General features: G+C 45.7%; 1 protein-coding gene and 1 pseudogene across 2 annotated transcripts in view; both read left to right on the top strand.

Moving 5' to 3' along the window:
* Positions 1-161: 161 nt before the first annotated feature.
* The window catches only part of LOC137349089 (zinc finger protein 774-like), a 47777-nt gene continuing 28829 nt past the window's right edge, over positions 162-19109 (top strand). Inside the window, exons 1-2 of one of the 2 annotated variants that reach the window (XM_068014414.1) lie at positions 162-655; positions 756-952. The gene's annotated coding sequence lies outside the window, so the exon portion shown is untranslated. Of the gene's footprint in view, positions 953-19109 lie in introns of both variants that reach the window. The other variant, XM_068014413.1, reaches the window with a different exon arrangement.
* LOC137349439 (U2 spliceosomal RNA) lies at positions 14694-14825 on the top strand (annotated as a pseudogene).

Genomic DNA, 19109 nt, shown 5'->3' with positions numbered 1-19109 from the left:
CCTGCCTGTGAGGGTGGATTCACTCTGACAGCACCAAGAACCAGATTGCTTCATTCTTAACATTACATTCACCTCCATTCTCATTTAAAGAATAAAACACATGAGTTCATTTGGGTTTTGGCGTATTCACTGAAGGGGGAGATGGACCGAGCGTTATCACTGAGAGAAAAGGGGGGAAATTAACAAAATGAATTTTCCCAAAGAGAATTTTTAGAAAATAGGAGATTTTATGTAAGTCAGGGTCTGCTTGAGAGAGAAAGAGAAAGATAGAGAGCGGAGAGAGGTTCAGTGAGTTCAGTCTGTGAGAGAGGAGAAAGGTTCAGTGAGTTCAGTCTGTGAGAGAGGAGAGAGGTTCAGTGAGTTCAGTCTGAGAGAGGAGAAAGGTTCAGTGAGTTGAGTCTGTGAGAGAGGAGAGAGGTTCAGTGAGTTCAGTCTGTGAGAGAGGAGAGAGGTTCAGTGAGTTCAGTCTGTGAGAGAGGAGAGAGGTTCAGTGAGTTCAGTCTGTGAGAGAGGAGAGAGGTTCAGTGAGTTCAGTCTGTGAGAGAGGAGAAAGGTTCAGTGAGTTCAGTCTATGAGAGAGGAGAGAGATTCAGTGGGTTCAGTCTGTGAGAGAGGAGAGAGGTTCAGTGAGTTCAGTCTGTGAGAGAGGAGAGAGGTTCAGTGAGTTCAGTCTAAGAGAGGAGAGAGGTTCAGTGAGTTCAGTCTGAGAGAGGAGAGAGGTTCAGTGATTTTGGTGCAGTCTGAGAGACAGAGAGGTTCAGTGAGTTCAGTGACAGACCTGCTCGCCTTGGTAACAGTTCTGAAGAAGGGTCGCTGACCTGAAACGTTAAATCTGCTTCTCTCTGCACAGACGCTGCCAGACCTGCTGAGTATTTCCAGCATTTATTGTTTTTATTTCAGATTTCCAGAATCCGCAGTATTTTGCTTTTAAATGCGCCTTGGTAATGGACTGGTAAGTTTGAGATCGCTTTCTCACAGCACACCACAGAATCGGTTGTGAATAATTGTTATTGTTTATAAACGATTTGCAATGTTATTACATTTTGAATAAATTGCAATATAATAAAATGTTGAAAAACACTTGCTAGACATAATCACCTATCTTGCTGCACTGCATTGCAAGCATTAAGAATTGTGTATTCTTGGCACTCTGCACAAAGCTGCCTTCCAACCAAAATGATTATATCCTCAAAAATGTATGTCTTTATTTCATATTAATATGTATGACTCACAATGTCTGTCTATCCATCTATTTGTCTATTTATTTGTCTGTTTATCAATTTGTCTATATTTTTTGTCAGTCTGTCTATCTATCTATCTAAAAAATCTATCAGAACATAAGAAATAGGAGCAGGAGTAGGCCATTCGGCCCCTCTATCTAGTTGCACCATTTAGTAAGATTATGGCTGATCTGATCATGACCTTGACTCCACTTTCCTGCCTGCACCACCACCCCACCCCCTCCCCCCTCCCCTCCCCCCCGCCCCATCACCCCACCCCCTCCGGCCCCCATAACCATTGAATCTCTCATAGATCAAATATGTGTCTAATTTAGCTTTGAATATAAACAATGACACAGCCTCCACTGCCATCTGGGTCTAATCTATCCCATCCTGTGATAATCTTGTACATCTCTATCAAATATCCTGTCAATTTCCTTTGCTCCAAGGATAAAAACCCCAGCTTCTCCAACCTAACCTTGGAGCAAAAATCCCTCATCTCTGGAACCATTCTGGTAAATGTCTTCTGTGCCCTCTCAAGGACCCAGATTTCCTTCCTAAAGTGTGGTGACCAGAACTTGATGTAATACTTTAGTTGCAGCCTAACCAGAGCTTTATAAAGACTCAGCATTACTTCCCTGATTTTCTACTCAGTTCCTCCATTTTTGAAGCCCAAGATCCCTTTTGCTTTGTTCTGCCACCTCTAAAGATTTTTTTCACGTTAACCTCGAGGTCCCTCTGTTCCTGTACACTGTTTAGCACTGTACCATTCAGTCTATATTGCCTCTCCTTACCCCTTTTGCCAAAATGCAACACCTCACATTTCTCTGTATTGACTTCCATCTGCCACTTTTCTTCCCATTCTACTAGTCTGTCTATGTCCTGTTGCAGTTGATTGGTCTCATTCTCACTGTCCGCCAAATGGTTTTCTAAATGTCCTGCTACTGCTTCCTTAAGAATGGATTCCAGCATCTTCCCAATGACAAATGTTAGGTTAACTTGCATATAGTTTCCTACTTTCTGTCACCCCCCTTATTTGAATAGAGGTGTTACATCTGCGGGTTTTCTATCTATCTATCTATCTATCTATCTATCTATCTATCTATCTATTTATCTATCTATCTATCTATCTATCTATCTATTGATCTATCTATTTTCCTATCTATCCATCTGCCTGTATGTCTGTCTGTCTGTCTATCTATCTATCCATCCCTCTCTCTCTATCTGCCTGCCTGCCTGCCTGCCTGTCTGTCTGTCTATCTATCTATCTGTCTGTCTGCCTATCTATCTATCTATCTATCTATCTATCCATCCCTCTCTCTGTCTGTCTGCCTGCCTGTCTGTCTGTCTATCTATCCATCTATCTATCTATCTATCTATCTATCTATCTATCTATCTATCTATCCAGCTATCTGGCTATCTATCTATCTATCTATCTATCTATCTATCTATCTATCTATCTATCTATCCAGCTATCTGGCTATCTATCTATCTATCTATCTATCTATCTATCTATCTATCTATCTATCTATCTGGCTATCTATCTATCTATCTATCTATCTATCTATCTATCTATCTATCTATTTATCTATCTATCTATCTATCTATCTATCTATTGATCTATCTATTTTCCTATCTATCCATCTGCCTGTATGTCTGTCTGTCTGTCTATCTATCTATCCATCCCTCTCTCTCTATCTGCCTGCCTGCCTGCCTGCCTGTCTGTCTGTCTATCTATCTATCTGTCTGTCTGCCTATCTATCTATCTATCTATCTATCTATCCATCCCTCTCTCTGTCTGTCTGCCTGCCTGTCTGTCTGTCTATCTATCCATCTATCTATCTATCTATCTATCTATCTATCTATCTATCTATCTATCCAGCTATCTGGCTATCTATCTATCTATCTATCTATCTATCTATCTATCTATCTATCTATCTATCCAGCTATCTGGCTATCTATCTATCTATCTATCTATCTATCTATCTATCTATCTATCTATCTATCTATCTGGCTATCTATCTATCTATCTATCTATCTATCTATCTATCTATCTATCCAGCTATCTGGCTATCTATCTATCTATCTATCTATCTATCTATCTATCTATCTATCTATCTATCTATCCAGCTATCTGGCTATCTATCTATCTATCTATCTATCCAGCTATCTGGCTATCTATCTATCTATCTATCTATCTATCTATCTATCTATCTATCTATCTATCCAGCTATCTGGCTATCTATCTATCTATCTATCCAGCTATCTGGCTATCTATCTATCTATCTATCTATCTATCTGGCTATCTATCTATCTATCTATCTATCTATCTATCTATCTATCTGGCTATCTATCTATCTATCTATCTATCTATCTATCTATCTATCTATCCAGCTATCTGGCTATCTATCTATCTATCTATCTATCTATCCAGCTATCTGGCTATCTATCTATCTATCTATCTATCTATCTATCTATCTATCTATCTATCTATCTATCTATCGATCCAGCTATCTGGCTATCTATCTATCTATCTATCTATCTGGCTATCTATCTATCTATCTATCTATCTATCTATCTATCTGGCTATCTATCTATCTATCTATCTATCTATCTATCTATCTGGCTATCTATCTATCTATCTATCTATCTATCTATCTATCTATCTATCTATCCAGCTATCTATCTATCTATCTATCTATCTATCTATCTATCTGGCTATCTATCTATCTATCTATCTGGCTATCTATCTATCTATCTATCTATCTATCTATCTATCTATCTATCTAGCTATCTGGCTATCTATCTATCTATCTATCTATCTATCTATCTATCTATCTATCTATCTATCTATCCATCTGCCTGTATGCAGGACTGGGAGTGGCTTAGTGGAATATAAAAAAAAACATGGTCATCTCAATATGAAGTGAGTAAGGGCCAGGCCAGGCGTAATATAAACAGAGACATGGTCTCGAGAAATAGAAACAAAAATGGTCATTTTTATGGTAAACAGAAACACTGGCTTGTACAGAAATTACTGAGATAGGGCCAAGTGACAGGATCTGGAATAAAATAAACTGAGACAGGGCCTAGTGCAGAGATCACTGATACAGGGTCTACGTTAATATAAAGTGAGACAGGGCCTTGTGCAGAGATTACTGATACAGGGCTTAGACTAATATAAAGTGATACAGGGCCTTGTGCAGAGATTACTGATACAGGTCTTAGACTAATATAAAGTGAGACAGGGCCTAGTGTGGGAATTACTGATACAGGGCCTAGATTAACATAAAGTGAGACAGGGCCTAGTGTGGGAATTACTGATACAGGGCCTAGATTAATATAAAGTGAGACAGGGCCTAGTGTGGGAATTACTGATACAGGGCCTAGATTAACATAAAGTGAGACAGGGCCTAGTGTGGGAATTACTGATACAGGGCCTAGATTAACATAAAGTGAGACAGGGCCTAGTGTGGGAATTACTGACACAGGGCCCAGATTAATATAAAGTGAGACAGGGCCAAGTACAATAATTACTGACACAGGGTCTAGATTAATATAAACTGAGACAGGGTCTAGTGTGGGAATTACTGACACAGGGTCTAGATTAATATAAAGTGAGACAGGGTCTAGTATAGAAATTACTGACACTGGGTCCAAATTAATATGAAGTGAGACAGGGTCTAGTATAGAAATTACTGACACTGGGTCCAAATTAATATAAACTGAGACAGGGCCTAGTACAGGAATTACTGACATAGGGTCTAGATTAATATAAAGTGAGACAGGGCCTAGTACAGGAATTACTGACACAGGGTCTAGATTAATATAAACTGAGACAGAGTCTAGTACAGGAATTACTGACACAGGGTCTAGATTAATATAAAGTGAGACAGGGCCTAGTACAGGAATTACTGACACAGGGTCTAGATTAATATAAAGTGAGACAGGGTCTAGTATAGAAATTACTGACACTGGGTCTAGATTAATATAAACTGAGATAGGGTCTCGTACAGGAATTACTGACACAGGGTCTAGATTAATATAAAGTGAGACAGGGTCTAGTATAGAAATTACTGACACTGGGTCTAGATTAATATAAACTGAGATAGGGTCTCGTACAGGAATTACTGACACAGGGTCCAGATTAATATAAACTGAGACAGGGCCTAGTAGAGGAATTATTGACACAGGGTCTAGATTAATATAAACTGAGACAGGGCCTAGTACAGGAATTACCGACACAGGGTCTAGATTAAAATAAACTGAGACAGGGTCTAGTACAGGAATTACTGACACAGGGTCTAAATTAAGATAAACTGAGACAGGATCTGGTATGGGAATTACTGACACAGGGTCCAGATTAAAATAAACTGAGACAGGGTCTAGTAGAGGAATTACTGACACAGGGTCTAGATTAATATAAACTGAGACAGGGTCTAGTACAGGAATTACTGACACAGGGTCCAGATTAATATAAACTGAGACAGGGCCTAGTACAGGAATTATTGACACAGGGTCCAGATTAATATAAACTGAGACAGGGTCTAGTACAGGAATTACTGACACAGGGTCTAGATTAATATAAACTGAGACAGGGTCTAGTAGAGGAATTACTGACACAGGGTCGAGATTAATATAAACTGAGACAGTGTCTAGTAGAGGAATTACTGACACAGGGTCTAGATTAATATAAACTGAGACAGGGTCTAGTACAGGAATTACTGACACAGGGTCCAGATTAATATAAACTGAGACAGGGCCTAGTACAGGAATTATTGACACAGGGTCCAGATTAATATAAACTGAGACAGGGCCTAGTACAGGAATTATTGACACAGGGTCCAGATTAATATAAACTGAGACAGGGCCTAGTACAGGAATTATTGACACAGGGTCCAGATTAATATAAACTGAGACAGGGCCTAGTACAGGAATTACTGACACAGGGTCTAGATTAATATAAACTGAAACGGGGTCTAGTACAGGAATTACTGACACAGGGTCTAGATTAATATAAACTGAAACGGGGTCTAGTACAGGAATTACAGACACAGGGTCTAGATTAATATAAACTGAAACGGGGTCTAGTACAGGAATTACTGACACAGGGTCTAGATTAATATAAACTGAAACGGGGTCTAGTACAGGAATTACAGACACAGGGTCTAGATTAATATAAACTGAGACAGGGCCTAGTACAGGAATTACTGACACAGGGTCTAGATTAATATAAACTGAAACGGGGTCTAGTACAGGAATTACTGACACAGGGTCTAGATTAATATAAACTGAAACGGGGTCTAGTACAGGAATTACAGACACAGGGTCTAGATTAATATAAACTGAGACAGGGTCTATTGCAGGAATTATTGACACAGGGTCTAGATTAATATAAACTGAGACAGGGCCTAGTACAGGAATTACCGACACAGGGTCTAGATTAAAATAAACTGAGACAGGGTCTAGTACAGGAATTACTGACACAGGGTCTAAATTAAGATAAACTGAGACAGGATCTGGTATGGGAATTACTGACACAGGGTCCAGATTAAAATAAACTGAGACAGGGTCTAGTAGAGGAATTACTGACACAGGGTCGAGATTAATATAAACTGAGACAGTGTCTAGTAGAGGAATTACTGACACAGGGTCTAGATTAATATAAACTGAGACAGGGTCTAGTACAGGAATTACTGACACAGGGTCCAGATTAATATAAACTGAGACAGGGCCTAGTACAGGAATTATTGACACAGGGTCCAGATTAATATAAACTGAGACAGGGTCTAGTACAGGAATTACTGACACAGGGTCCAGATTAATATAAACTGAGACAGGGCCTAGTACAGGAATTACTGACACAGGGTCTAGATTAATATAAACTGAAACGGGGTCTAGTACAGGAATTACTGACACAGGGTCTAGATTAATATAAACTGAAACGGGGTCTAGTACAGGAATTACAGACACAGGGTCTAGATTAATATAAACTGAGACAGGGTCTATTGCAGGAATTATTGACACAGGATCTAGATTAATATAAACTGAGACAGGGTCTATTGCAGGAATTACTGACACAGGATCTAGATTAATATAATCTGAGTGAGAGCCTAGAGCAATGATTACTGATACAAGTCCTTGATTAAAATAAACTGAGTCAGAGGCTAGTGTAATATAAGTAGAGACAGGGTGTAGTGTAATATAAACAGAGACAGAGTCCAGTTTAGTATAAACAAAGATGAGGTCTGGAGTAATATAAACAGAGACAGGGTCTAATGTAATATACACATAGATGGAGTCTATTTTAATACAAACAGAGGCAGGGTCTAGTTTACCATAAACTGTGACAGAGTCTAGTATAATATTTAAGAAAGGAGGGAGAGACAAAATGGGGATATACAGACCTGTTAACCCGCCATCAGTAGGAGGGGGAAATGTGAGAATCTATTACAAATGATGTGATAAGTGGAGACTTAAAAAAATAATTGTAGGATTGGGCAGAGTCAACATGGACTGATGAAAGGGAAATCGTGTTTGACAAACCTGTTAGAGTTTTTTGAGGATGCAACTAGCAGAATGCATAAGGGAAACCAGTGGATTTGGTGTATTTGGATTTTCAGAAGGCTTTCAACATAGTCCCACACATGAGGGTAATAGGCAAAATTAGAGCACATGGGATTGGGGGTAATATTCTTTCTTTTCTTTTGGGCCTCCTTATCTCGAGAGACAATGGATACGCGCCTGGAGGTGGTCAGTGGTTTGTGAAGCAGCGCCTGGAGTGGCTATAAAGGCCAATTCTGGAGTGACAGGCTCTTCCACAGGTGCTGCAGAGAAATTTGTTTGTTGGGGCTGTTGCACAGTTGGCTCTCCCCTTGCGCCTCTGTCTTTTTTCCTGCCAACTACTAAGTCTCTTCGACTCGCCACAATTTAGCCCTGTCTTTATGGCTGCCCGCCAGCTCTGGCGAATGCTGGCAACTGACTCCCACGACTTGTGATCAATGTCACACGATTTCATGTCGCGTTTGCAGACGTCTTTATAACGGAGACATGGACGGCCGGTGGGTCTGATACCAGTGGCGAGCTCGCTGTACAATGTGTCTTTGGGGATCCTGCCATCTTCCATGCGGCTCACATGGCCAAGCCATCTCAAGCGCCGCTGACTCAGTAGTGTGTATAAGCTGGGGATGTTGGCCGCTTCAAGGACTTCTGTGTTGGAGATATAGTCCTGCCACCTGATGCCAAGTATTCTCCGAAGGCAGCGAAGATGGAATGAATTGAGACGTCGCTCTTGGCTGGCATACGTTGTCCAGGCCTCGCTGCCGTAGAGCAAGGTACTGAGGACACAGGCCTGATCCACTCGGACTTTTGTGTTCCGTGTCAGTGCGCCATTTTCCCACACTCTCTTGGCCAGTCTGAACATAGCAGTGGAAGCCTTACCCATGCGCTTGTTGATTTCTGCATCTAGAGACAGGTTACTGGTGATAGTTGAGCCCAGGTAGGTGAACTCTTGAACCACTTCCAGAGCGTGGTCGCCAATATTGATGGATGGAGCATTTCTGACATCCTGCCCCATGATGTTCGTTTTCTTGAGGCTGATGGTTAGGCCAAATTCATTGCAGGCAGACGCAAACCTGTCGATGAGACTCTGCAGGCATTCTTCAGTGTGAGATGTTAAAGCAGCATCGTCAGCAAAGAGGAGTTCTCTGATGAGGACTTTCCGTACTTTGGACTTCGCTCTTAGACGGGCAAGGTTGAACAACCTGCCCCCTGATCTTGTGTGGAGGAAAATTCCTTCTTCAGAGGATTTGAACGCATGTGAAAGCAGCAGGGAGAAGAAAATCCCAAAAAGTGTGGGTGCGAGAACACAGCCCTGTTTCACACCACTCAGGATAGGAAAGGGCTCTGATGAGGAGCCACCATGTTGAATTGTGCCTTTCATATTGTCATGGAATGAGGTGATGATACTTAGTAGCTTTGGTGGACATCCGATCTTTTCTAGTAGTCTGAAGAGACCACGTCTGCTGACGAGGTCAAAGGCTTTGGTGAGATCAATGAAAGCAATGTAGAGGGGCATCTGTTGTTCACGGCATTTCTCCTGTATCTGACGAAGGGAGAACAGCATGTCAATAGTCGATCTCTCTGCACGAAAGCCACACTGTGCCTCAGGGTAGACGCGCTCGGCCAGCTTCTGGAGCCTGTTCAGAGCGACTCGAGCAAAGACTTTCCCCACTATGCTGAGCAGGGAGATTCCACGGTAGTTGTTGCAGTCACCGCGGTCACCTTTGTTTTTATAGAGGGTGATGATGTTGGCATCGCGCATGTCCTGGGGTACTGCTCCCTCGTCCCAGCACAGGCATAGCAGTTCATGTAGTGCTGAGAGTATAGCAGGCTTGGCACTCTTGATTATTTCAGGGGTAATGCTGTCCTTCCCAGGGGCTTTTCCGCTGGCTAGGGAATCAATGGCATCACTGAGTTCCGATTTGGTTGGCTGTATGTCCAGCTCATCCATGACTGGTAGAGGCTGGGCTGCATTGAGGGCAGTCTCAGTGACAGCATTCTCCCTGGAGTACAGTTCTAGGTAGTGCTCAACCCAGCGGTCCATCTGTTTGCGTTGGTCAGTGATTATGTCCCCCGATTTAGATTTGAGGGGGGTGATCTTCTTGATGGTTGGCCCAAGAGCTCTCTTCATGCCATCATACATTCCTCTGATGTTTCCGGTGTCTGAGGCCAGCTGAATATGGCTGCATAGGTGTTGCCAGTAGTCGTTTGCGCAACGCCTAGCTGTTCTTTGTGCAGTACTTCTGGCTGCTTTAAGTGCTGCGGATGTTAAATCGCTGGGGGCTTTCTTGTAGTTCAAAAGTGCAATGTGCTTAGCGGCTATGACAGGTTCCAGCTCTTCATTATGAGATTGAAACCAGTCTGCATTTCTCTTCGCACTTTTGCCGTAGGTGGTCAAAGCTGACTCATAGATGGCGTCTCTGATGTGGGCCCACTTGGTCTCAGCATCCCCTGTGGGAGTGTTTTGAAGGGCTGTTACAAGTGAATTTAGAAATTTTTGTAACAGCTGTGGGTGAGAAATTCTGCTCGTGTTGATGCGCGGGTGGCCCTTCTGCTTGGAATGATGCAACTTCTTTGGTCTGAGTCTAACCTTGCTGCACACCAGGGAGTGGTCGGTGTCGCAGTCCGCACTGTGGAAGCTGCGTGTGATTTGAACACTGTTTAAGGCGGCTCGCCTTGTGACAATGAGGTCTAGCTGGTGCCAACGACGTGATCTTGGGTGCCTCCATGAAACCTGGTGACAGGGTTTAGTGTGAAAGAACGAGTTGGTGATGCAGAGGTTATGATAGGTACACAACTCAAGCAGTCTCTGCCCGTTCTCATTCATCCTTCCAACGCCATAGCGCCCAAGGCAGGAGGGCCATGAGTCATGGTCGGCCCCAACCCTGGCATTAAAGTCCCCCAGCAGGAATAGGTGTTCGGTGTTGGGGATGCTGCTAATGATGTTATGGAGTTGTTCATAGAACTGGTCTTTAGCTTCAGGTGCGGAACAGAGTGTTGGAGCATAGATGCTGAGTAGGTGTACTGGACCAGAGGTGGTGAGCAGTCGGATGGACAGTATGCATTCCGAGCCATTTGAGGGAGGCTCTATCATGCTGAGCAAGGAGTTTCTGATGGCGAAGCCCACTCCATGCTGTCTTGGTTCTTCAGGATCCCTGCCCTGCCAGAAGAAGGTGTAGTCTTGCTCTGCTAGAGAGCCACTCGCAGGGAGGCGAGTCTCCTGAAGTGCTGCAATGTCCACATTGAATCTACTGAGCTCGTTGTTAATGATGGCGGTCTTCCGAGAATCGTTGATTTGTGTAAGGTCTTCCGACAGGCCAGGACACATAGTTCTGACGTTCCAGCTTGCAAAGCGAAGGGCTGGTACCTTCTTTCCTTTTTTCATGTTGTTTGGTGCGGTGTATCAGTCCACCTTTCGGGCAATGACCCTGAGCTCCAAGCACCCATTGAAGCAGGCAGACTGTGGCGGGACAGAACCTTATTGACCGGGGGCTGCCCGGTTTGAGGCGGGCGGTAGCTGTCCAGTGAGGTGCAATGACCTCTCCCACCGACAAAGGCAACCCGTGGCGCCCAGTTTCTACGCCAATTTATCTGGACTTATAACCCGTAACTGCTGCCTTCCGTGTTGTTTCAGTCGCTGTGAGGCAACTATGGAGTGACCTCTCCATGGCGCATGCCTGGGCAAATTTATGGAGGTTGAGAGTTGCCCAGTCGTCAAAACCCCCCTCTCGGCCTTTCTGGTGGGGTCCAAAGGAGTGCAGGACACGACGTTTGGCACCAGTATGGCTGCAGGAACTGCCGGAAACATGCCAAAGGTGACACATGACCGCCTACGGGGTTCCGCTCCGGATTTTCTGTTAGGGTTTACTCCCTTAGCCTTGGTCTCTCCCGAGACGCCCACAAGGCAGTGGGGTTGTTGGGGCCCCTACACAGGTGTAGGATGGTGCCGGTGGGAGGAGGGGATGCAAGGGGGAGGGGTAGAGGGAGGGGGTGGGGGGGGGGTGCAGGGGAAGGGGGTGCGGGGTGAAGATGGTGCGAGGGGGGTGCGGGCTGGGACGGGGTTGTGAGGGGGTGAGCTGAGAGGGTGGAGCAGGGAAGGGGACGGGGGTGGGGGGGGTGGAAGGGGGGTAAAGGGGGGGGAGGGGGGGGGAAGCTGGTGCAGGTAATAAGCCATTTCCTCAGTGCCCACCATCGACGTCCGGAAAGCTCATCCACGTCCTTCGGGAGGTGAAGCATCATTTGGCAGACTTAGAGGTGATTACATTTGCTAAGGGTTTTTTTTTTCCAGTGGTTTAAATAAAGGCATGCAGCATTGCCGACAGTGCGCTGCAGATGCTCTCCGAGCCATCTCCCGCGGGCGCTTTGAAGTTGCGGCCGGGGGGGCCGTTCGTGGATGTTTTGGGTGTTCGGGGCACCTTTTCACAGGACTTCTCTCGGGTCCCGCAGCTCCTTCTTCACCTCAATGGACTCAATGGGGTAATATACTGGCATGGATTAAGAATTGGTTAACAGACAGAAAACAGAGAGTAAGAATAAACATGTCATTCTCAGATTGGCAAATTGTGACTCGTGGGGTACTGTTAAGGATCAGTGTTTGGGCCCCAGTTATTCATAACCTATATCAATGATTTGGATGTGGGGACCTCATATGATATTTCCAGGTTTGCTGATGACACAAACCTAAATGGGAATGTGAGTTGTGAAGAGGATGAAAAGAGGCTTCAGGAGGATTTAGTCAGGCTAAGTGAGTGGGAAAGAACATAGCAAATGGACTATAATGTGTAAAGATGCATAGTTATCCATTTTGGTTGGAAAAACAGATATTCAGTCTATTTCTTAAATGGTGAGAAATTGGGAAGTGTTGATGTCCAAAGGAATCTGGGTCTCCCTGCTCATGAGTCACTGATAGCTAACCTGCAGTGCAGCAAGCAATTAGGAAGACAAATGGTATGTTGGCCTTTATTACAAGAGGCTTTGAGTACAGGAGTAAAGAAGTCTTGCTGCCATTGTATCGAGCATTGGTGAGACCGCACCGGGATCATTGTGTACAGTTTGGGTCTCCTTACCTAAGAAAGGATGTACTCGCCATAGTGGGAGTGCAATGAAGATTCACCAGACTGATCCCTGGTAAGGCGGGAGTGTTCTATGAGGAAAGATTGAAGAGACTGGGCCTACATTCTCGAGAGGTGATCTCATTGAAGCATACAAAATTCTTAAAGAGCTCGACAAGGCAGATGCAGGGAGGATGTTTACCCTGGCTGAGGGGTCAAGAAACAGTCTCAGAAAAAGAGGGTAGCCATCTAGGACTCAGATGAGCAGGTATTTATTCATTCAGGTGCTGATGAATCTTCAGAATCTTTTACCCTAGAGGGCTGCAGAGCCTCAGTCATTGAGTATGTTCAAGACAGAAATCGATAGATTTCTAGATATTAAAGATACCAAGAGACAGTGGGATGATGCAGGAAAATGGCATTGAGGGAGAAGACCAGCCATGGGGAGGTCGTGGCGTCGTGGTGTTGTCACTGGACCAGTAACCTAGCGACCTAAGGTATTGCCCTGGAGATATGGGCTCGAAGCCTACCACAGCAGAAGGTGGAATATTGAATTCAATTAACAAATCTGGAATTAAAAGATAACCTAATGATGGCATGGTATGAAACCATTGTCGATTGTTGTTAAAACCCCATCTGGTTCACTAATGTCCTTTAGGGAAGGAAATCTGCTGTCCTTACCTGGTCTACATGTGACTCTGGACCCACAGCAATGTGGTTGACTCTTAAATGCACCTCTTAGGGATGGGCAATAGATGTTGGCCTAGCCAGTGACGCCCACATCCCATGAATGAATAAAAAAAAGATCTAGTTGAATGGTGAAGCAGGGTCGAGGAGCAGAATGGTCTACTCCTGCTCCTATTTCCTATGTTCCCATGAGATAGGGTCTAGTGTAATGCAACAGAGAAGGGGTCCAGTGCAATATGAACAGAGACAGGGTCCAGTGAAATACAACCAGAGGCCGCATCTAATGCAATGTAAACAGAAACCGTGTCTAATGTAATACAGACAGAGACCGTATCTAGTGAAATATAATCAGACGGGGTCTAGTGTAATCTAAACAGAGACAGGGTCCAGTGAAATATAAACAGAGACAGGGTCCAGTGTAACATAAACAGAGACAGGGTCCAGTGTAATATAAACAGAGACAGCGTCCAGTGTAATATAAACTGAGACAGCGTCCAGTGTAATATAAACAGAGACAGGGTCCAGTGTGATATAAACAGACAGGGTCCAGTGTGATATAAACAGAGACAGGGTCCAGTGTAATCTAAACAGAGACAGCGTCCAGTGTAATATAAACAGAGACAGGATCCAGTGTAATATAAACAGAGACAGGGTCCAGTGTAATATAAAAACAGAAACAGGGTCTCTATGTAATACAAACAGAGTGGCTCCAGTGCTGTGAGGCTGCGCCTATTTCATGTCAAGAATTAGGTTTTCACTGCCATCCACTGGCCAGGCATTGACATTGCTCCTGTTGTGAAAGTGTCGATGTTAGTTACTGTTTGTGATAGTAATGTATCAAGAAACAACTTGTGCTGATGTACCAGCTCATCGCTTTCTGTGGGAGGTACCAAAGGATTTAAAATGAAACTTATTCCAGGTAAACGTGGCCGGTTTGTGCACAGATACATCAGGAATAGAGCAAAGTGGTTCAATTGCTGTTAATGTATTTTTGTTGATCTTGGTTCAAGGGAGGAATGGTGATCAGGACACAGTGTGGAATCATGGGATCTTTAATGTCTACCTCACCAGAAAAGGTGTGGGGGAGAGATTATTGTTTCAGATTGTCCCTGGAAAGATAGTGCCCTTTCAGCACTGTACCAATTGGAAACCAATGGTTAATATACTCAGTTTCATCGCTTCTCGGCCTTTTGGCTAAGATCAAGTGTTGTATCTGTTCTTATCAGTTTAATACTTGGCAGAGGAGAAACCATGATCAGTGGCTTTTGATCCTGGTTATGCTTTGAGTAAAATGGCTATAACCAATCCCCGAACTTCAGGCCAGGGAGTGCGTACCACTGTTCAGGTGGTGGTGAAGGACAATGGAGGAGATGAACAGGTTGATCGCACCTTTTTCATCAAGAAAATCCTTATCGATTGCTGTGGATTTCAAACTATGGACATCTTCTGCCTGCAGGATTTCCCCAGCAGTGGATATTTCGACGTGATGTTCCAGAACGTGGCGGGATGCATCAAGTTCCTGGAAGCGTTCAAGGAGAAAGGCGACCGGGCACCACTGTCGATCCTCTCAGTGGAGCCACTCTTCACACTTCCGTCACAACGTGACTGGGTGGTGACAATTCACCTCTATAATCCCCATGTTCCGGTGGTGGATGTACTCACCTTTCTCGCCAGGTACGTCGAGGTGGCCAGCAGCAGCACTGATGTCAAGGACCCTTTTGGGATTTGGACCAGCAAGCGGCAGGTCAAGGTGACCTTGAAGGTCGATCCCAGTAGAACCATCATCCACCCTCCCTCCAGCTTCGCTATCGGGGGAAGTCGAGGCTTCTTGGTCTACGCTGGGCAGCCCAGAGTTTGTCGCACCTGTGGCAAATCTGGTCACGTGGCAGCTAACTGCAGCACGGTTGTCTGCAAGAACTGCAAGGAGGAAGGCCATCAGATGAAGGACTGTAAACAGGGCGAGTGTTGCAACTTGTGTGGTGCAGCAGGCCACCTCTACAAAACCTGCCCCAAATGCTGTCTCAGTTATGCTCAGGTGGCAAAGTCCAAGGAAAGGCCGGAAGAAGGTATGACGAAGGCATCCGGTGCTGGAAAGGAGACAAGCAACCTTCTCCACAGCAAGGAAAGTCTACCTGAGAAAGAGAAGAAAGGGAAGGCAGCTGAAACCAGTGACCCAGCATCTACCCTGCGCCCCAAAACCCCTCCTCCACAGACAGAATCAATGGAGGAGGAGGCAGCAGAAGGACAAACAGGTCAGTGGCAAGTGGTACAAAGGAAAACCACAAAGAAAAGACCTCCAATAGCGGAACAGGCCACCACCCAAACCAGGGGCAAGGGGAGGTTACTGTCTGAGACAGACTACAGCAGCTCCTCTTCACTGGACGAGGAAGTGCTGGAACGATGGCACCTTCAAAAGAGGTGGCATAACTCAAAGGAGCTGGTAGATAAAGCCCCCCAGCCCCCGGGCAATGGAAGCTGCGATGGGCCCGGCATGCCCCAACCCCAAAGCACCACACCTAGTGACATGGCCAGCACATCCCAGCTCCGGGACACCGCGAGCGAAGACATGTCTGGCACACCTCAGCTCCAGAAAGCCAGGAGCAGTGATGTTTTCGAGGAGGAACAGAGGGGAACAGCAGAGAACAGCCCAATCCTTTCAGCCTACAAGACCCCCCACCCCCACCCCGATGTCACCCCTGCGGAACAAGCTCTACATGAAAACCAGGAGGGATTTCTGAGCCCAACCAACATGAAACAGCTTGCGTACACTATGAGTATGCAGGAACATCCCGAAGGACTGGGACTAGCAAGGACAAATGGAATGGGAAGCAACAACTAACTTTTTAAAGATGGGTATAAGGATTGCTTCAATTAATGTGCGTAGCATTAAATCTACTACACGATGTGTTTCAACCTTGGATTACCTCACCAAGGTCAAAGCTGACCTACTGTTTCTGCAGGAGTGTGGAATACCGCACCTCAGCACCTACAGGCAATGGATGCGATGGTGGTCCCATGGGCCATCGATCTGGTCAGGGTGTAACGATTGCTGTTCCTCTGGCCTGGGTATTCTGCTGTGGGGAGGTAATGTCACCATCTCCGAAGTTAATGTGGTCGCTTCCTCGTAGCAGATGTAATGTACAAGAATGCTCCGCTCTGGTTGATCAACGTGTATGCCCCGGTTCAAAGCAACGAGTGGCTGACTGTCTTCCAGCAGCTCCCACTGCTGCTGGCGATGTCCAGGCCGGTCATCCTAGGTGGTGACTTCAACTGCATCATCGATGCAGCTGGACGATCCGGCAGAGATGACAGCAAACTGGACGCTATGTCCAGATTTCTAATAGAAACAGTAAAAAAAGCCAAACTGCACGATGTCTTCAGCAAACCTGCAGACGGAGTGCAGCATAGATACACATGGTCGAGATCGAATGGTCTGCCCGTTCCAGGATTGACTTCCTGTTTGTGTCCCGTGCTGTCATGATCAGATCCACCGATGTCAAGTCGGTGTTCTTCTCCGACCCTTGCTTCTTACTGGCCGACTGTCACTTACAGGATGAGCAGCGGGTTGGCAGAGGGACGTGGAAGCTCAATGCTACACTGCTAACCCCAGAGAATGTTGAGGAACTCAAAAGGGACTGCAAAGGTTGCAGAACCATGAAACCCCTCTTTAAGTCTCCAGTTCACTGGTGGGAGGTGATCAATGAAAACATCAAGAGGTTCTTTATCTTCAAAGGTGTTCAGAGGGCGAGAGAGAGACAGAGGGAAATGTCCCAACTCCAGAAAAGTATGCAAAATCTGCTCTGGCTGCAGTCGAGGGGGGTCGTGGTCATGGAGGATCTCCATGAACTGAAGAGCCAGCAGGCCTCGCTCTTTGCCACGGAGGCTTCCAAGATCATCTTCCAGTCCAGAGTCCACTCCATTGAGCAGGATGAGATGTGCTCGCGTTACTTCTTCCAAAAGGTACACACAGAGAGCTCTGTTATCAGCCGCCTGAAGGAAGAGGATGGCTCGGTAACGTCTTTGCAGTCCGACATACTAAGGATCAGCAAATCCTTTTATGCTGGGCTGTATGATGCGAAGCCCACAGACAGCAGAGCCTCCCAATCTTTCCTGTCATCTAACACAGAGGTCTTAGATGACAGCAGGAGGGAGAGACTGGAAAAGCCGCTAACTCTGGACGAGCTGACAAAGGCCGTCAAGTCCTTCGAGATGAGCGACAGCTTACCAGTCGAGTTGTATTCAGGCCTGTGGGACTGGGTCGGCCCGGACCTGCTAGAAGTATACAAGAGTATGCTCCTGGCCAGCAGCATGTCAGAAATCATGAGGAAAGGCATCATCACCCTCATCTACAAGCGGAAGGGGGAGAGGGCAGAAATCAGAAATTGGTGGCCCATCTCACTGCTTAATGTTGACTACAAGATTCTGTCCAAAGTCATAGCCAGTCGAGTCAAGTCTGCTCTGGAGTTGGTGATCCACCCTGATCAGACCTGTACTATACCCAGCAGGAATATCTCTGATAGTCTCGCGCTACGCAGGGATACGATCGCCTATGTGCAGGACAGCAGGGTGGACACCTGCCTCATCAGCCTGGACCAGGAGAAGGCTTTTGACAGGATATCACACACCTACATGATGGACGTGCTTTCCAAAATGGGGTTTGGGGATGGAATCTGCAATTGGATCAAACTGTTCTGCACAAACATCAGTAGCGAAGTCTCAATCAATGGGTGGGAATCAGAAAGTTTCCCGATCCAATCTGGAGTCAGACAGGGCTGTCCTCTCTCCCCTGTCTTGTTTGTTTGCTGTATTGAACCCTTTGCTGAGTCTATTAGGAAGGATGCGAGCATAAGAGGGGTGACAATCCCAGGCAGTGGAGGCACTCAGGTTAAAACCTCCCTGTACATGGATGACGTCACCGTCTTCTGCTCGGATCCACTATCTGTGCACAGACTGATGAGCATCTGCGACCAGTTTAAACTGGCCTCGGGAGCCAAAGTTAACCACGGCAAGAGCGAGGCCATGTTCTTTGGGAACTGGGCTGACCGAACCTTTGTCCCCTTCACCGTCAGGTCAGACTACCTAAAGGTGCTGGGGATATGGTTCAGAAGGGCTGGGACATGCACCAAAACCTGGGAGGAGCGAGTAGCCAGGGTACAACACAAGCTGAGCATGTGGGAGCAGTGATCTCTCTCCATTGTGGGTAAGAACCTGGTCATCAGGTGCGAGGCACTCACGTTGTTGCTGTACGTGGTGCAGGTCTGGCACATACCCCACTCCTGTGCTGTGGCGGTCACCCGAGCCATTTTCCGCTTCATCTGGGGATCCAAAATGGACCAGGTCTGGAGGGACACGATGTTCAAACCTCTGGATAAGGGCGGGAAAAATGTACCCAACATCGCCCTCATCCTGATATCTACCTTCATGTGCGGCTGCATCAAGCTGTGTGTAGATCTCCAGTACACAAACTCCAAGTGTAACTATAGGCTGAGGTTCTATCTGTCCCCAGTGTTGTGAAGGATGGGCCTGGTCACATTGCCGCGGAACGCTCCATCCATTTGGACCCTGCCGTACCACCTATCCTTCATGGAAC

The sequence above is a fragment of the Heterodontus francisci genome, chromosome 34 (genome assembly GCF_036365525.1).
Source record: "Heterodontus francisci isolate sHetFra1 chromosome 34, sHetFra1.hap1, whole genome shotgun sequence".
NCBI classification, from domain to species: Eukaryota; Metazoa; Chordata; class Chondrichthyes; order Heterodontiformes; family Heterodontidae; genus Heterodontus; species Heterodontus francisci.
This window is presented reverse-complemented; position numbering and strand designations above follow the sequence as displayed.